Source organism: Alexandromys fortis, unplaced genomic scaffold, assembly GCF_014885135.2.
Source record: "Alexandromys fortis isolate MF-2015 unplaced genomic scaffold, M_Fortis_MF-2015_v1.1 scaffold_12, whole genome shotgun sequence".
NCBI lineage: Eukaryota > Metazoa > Chordata > Mammalia > Rodentia > Cricetidae > Alexandromys > Alexandromys fortis.
In genome coordinates, this window is record NW_026067937.1 from 1,442,963 (window position 1) to 1,446,984 (window position 4,022).

Sequence of the window (4,022 nt, forward strand, 5' to 3'; positions counted from 1 at the left end):
TACTAATACATTTGGGTTTATGTTTATTTAAACTTTTTTAATGGGGTTTGAACCTATTGCCTTCCTCATGCTAAATTATATCCCCTAGTCTTTACAACTACTACTACAACTACTCCTATTATTATCATTATTATTGTTATTGTTAATTTCTGGTCATGAGATCATCAATACCAAGAGTAGCCTTGAATTTGATCAATGGGTTAGTCAGTCATTAAGCTTGGGGTCTTCCTGATTCGACTTCTTGAGATCTTGGATGATGGAATTGAGTCACCAATCAAGTGGCACCACAGACATTCTAATCACAGCCCAGATTCTAGTAATGGGTAGCAGGTGTTCCCTCTCTACATTGCTGTACTATTTCATTGTTGACTTTAGCCCTGGTTTTGCACCATTGTTAACAGTTATCACAGTTGTCGTTACTTGCTCCAGATCACCTCAGGAACTATCCTCATTATTAATGCTGGTGGAAACAACAGTTACACGTTCCAAAAAGCTCTTTAGAGCTCACATACTTAAAGCATCTCTTGGGTAGAATGTGTTTCCTTCCAGAACTCTTTTCCTTTTGAGATAAGTTCTTGGTATAAATCTATTCTAGACCTTACATAGCCCAAGACAGACATGAATTTACAGGTTTTTCACTCATCTTAACAAGTTCCAGGACTGATGTCAAGTTACACAACCTTTTAATAATCTATTTAAATCCTCATTTTAGTTAAAATAAACATTACAGAAAGAAGTATGGGTGTAACTCAGGAACTTAATATCTCAGAAATGTAAGACTCTACCAGATGCACATATTCAAAGAATAACTGGATATCTATTATCCATTCTACAATAGCCCAAATGTCGAATCCACCTACATGTGCACCAACAAATAAACTTGTAAGGAAAATGTAAAGCTAAGGCTAGATTTAGTCTAAACAAATAACAGTAACTACTAGAAACTAAGGAGCAAATATGAAAAACAGAATTTAGTGATGAATATTAAGCATAATAGTAGAAATATTATTTTGGTGTTGTACAACATGGATGATGACCATTATCCATAAAACCCATTTTATGAGGATCTAAACAGTAAGTTAATAGGCTTCCAATATAAAGAAATAATTTTTAAAAAGAAGATTGCTAATTGGAAGGGGAAATGCTAAAATGCTAATGTTTTATCAGTGTACCATTTATTTATTTATTTTTGTTTTTTTAAGACAGGGATTGTTTATCTGTGTAGATTTGGAGCCCATCATGAAACTTACTCTGTTGACCAGGCTGGCCTCAAACTCACAGAGATTTGCCTGCCTCTGTTTCCCAAGTGCTGGAATTAAAGACATATGCCACCACTGCCTGGCTTGATCAGTGTATCTTGCATGTCTGTTTTTAAATATCATATCGAGACTCATTAAGTGCACAATTGACACATAATCAAATTAAAATAATCAGGTAATTAAACACATTATTTACTCCTTAACCTTAAAAAGAAAATATAAGGAGCTGGAAAGATGGCCAAGTGGTTAGAACACTAGGTTTTCTTTCAGAGGACCCAGGTTCAATTTTTAGCACCCATATGGAACCTCACAACTGCTTGTATCTCTACTTCTAGGTTATCTGGCATCCTCACAGAAACATGCAGGCAAATAGCAATTCACATAAAATACAAACAAATAAAAAGGAAACGTAGTCACTAGTAGTAACATTAATAAAACTGAAAGAAATTATGTGAAGAATAACAAAATCAAGATACAGAAAAAAAAAGTTCCATGAATTCAGTTAGCTATGGAATCTCTAAGCAGAGAGTACAGTGATGATTACTGGAGATGTAGAATGTGTGTGTTGGACAAATGTTAGTGCAACGATGTAAAGTTGTGTTAAGCTGGAGGAAAAATTCAAGAGTAGGAGTTATGTTTTTCATCATGGTGACTGTACTTAATAGCAATATAATGTTGGCTGTGCTCAATTATATTATGACTATATTGAAATTAGCACATTGTCATTAAATATTACCATATGTAATGCCAGTATTTTATACAGAAAGTAATTATATATGTTTTTCAAGACAGAGTTTCTCTGTAGCTTTGGAGCCTGTCCTGGAACTAGCCCTTGTAGACCAGGCTAGCCTCGAACTCACAGCGACCTGCCTGCTTGGATTAAAGGGATGTGCCACCATCGTCCAGCTAAACTTTATTTTTAAGTTGAATATTTTTAAATGGCTAGATATATAATTATTTATCTATTGTTAGTAAGTAAACTTTTATGACAGATCTTCTTAAAGATTTTATGGCTTAAGAGAATGGTCTTCTAAGAAAAGACCTAGTGTCTGGAAAATAATGAAGCATGTATTGTAAGCAGTTAAAATATACCCAATAAGTAGATACTTGAAGAAAAACCTGCTGATGTTTGTATGAAATTTTCACTGTAACATAAAACAGCTGACACTTGCTCTTTAGATAGCAAACATAAAACAACCAAAGATCTGTCTCTAATCATGAATTGAATGGTTATAGTCCAGACACTGCACAAATAGTTTCATGGAATGGAGATGGGTTCATGAGATAAGACACTTAGAGTTTAAAAGTATACATACTGTCCTACTGGCTACCGTTGCCATTAAACAGCACACTATACTGTGCTTAGAGAAGGAAGTCTCTGTTGTCTCTCTGAAGCATCTAGGACAAGGGTTCTTTTCTGATATCCACCATCATGCTAGTACTGAATTTACTGGTGAATTCTTTAATGAAAGCAACATGAGAATTGGTACAACTTCAACTGAGAACAATTAGCATAGCAATTTAAATAGAAAATATTCAACTTGAAATTAGGGAAATATAAAAAAACTAATATGAAACCTAATAAGAATATTAATGTAAGGTATCTATTGTGAAGCACTTTGAGACACTATAGACAACACATTCAGGAATACAATCCATCTACTGTAATTTAGTAAATCAAAACAGAGCCCTATCTGACTTTTTTGAAGCTAGCATCAACAAGAAGTTGTTTGTGGATCCTAACCTGTCAATGTCACAAATTTTATATTTTAGCAGGCCCTCCATAGCTTCTTTTTGTTCATTCTTTTTAATCAGCTGAAGCTACCAGTAACAAAAACCACCCCTACCACAATAAAACAGGAATTTGAGGAATAAATTTTGGAAAATACCACTTCTTTTGTTTGGTGTAGGCTTCCAGGAATATGAAATTGAGTGTTAGGAAACTGCTATTGAAAGTGGAATTCCACACATAGTCTCAGACTCCTCAAAATTACTCAGTTTTCACAGTTACTGATATTTTTCTCTTTTCTTCTTTACATTCTTTGTATCTTTTGTTTTACTCTGCCTTTAGATGTTATTTCTCTCAGAATCTGTTGTACTAAGAGAAATGATAATAACACTTAAGACGTATTTGTACAAAATATAGAACATTTCAAATGTTTCTGAAATCCATTATGAGTAAAAAGTACCCTAATTTGAGACAAAGATTAAAAATTAAACTTGTAATCTGAACAATGAAGGAAGGATACTGAGGGTGATAAGATTTAATAGGAATTAAGGAGAAAGGAAAAGTGGATAAAGAGGATGGATGAGGGTCAGCTGAAAGTAAAAAGAGCAAAAATCTTGAGCAAACTCCACACATAATAAGCTAATGAAAAAAATAAACAAAAAAGATTGAACACATATAGTTTACATAGGAAGATGAAGCTGCCACTAACCATGGGCTAATGACTGAAAATCTCAGCATCAGAGTTGGGCCACTTTCCTTCAGGTTGTTGGTTGAAAAAGACTCCAAGTCCTTTCCTTTAAAGTAATACAGGCTATTGTTAGTGATGCTGGCTGACTACCACAACTACATGAAAAGACTTAGTTACTAAAGATACTATGCATGTTGATCATAGACATACAGATATCAAGCTGTAACTAACCTGGAAACATCTTCCCTCCTAGCTCATTCTCATAGTACTAAATGGATTTGTGTAGGCTTCTGTGAAGAACTATCAACAGTATTATTCATCCATGGAGCCTGTGTGCTAAACTACT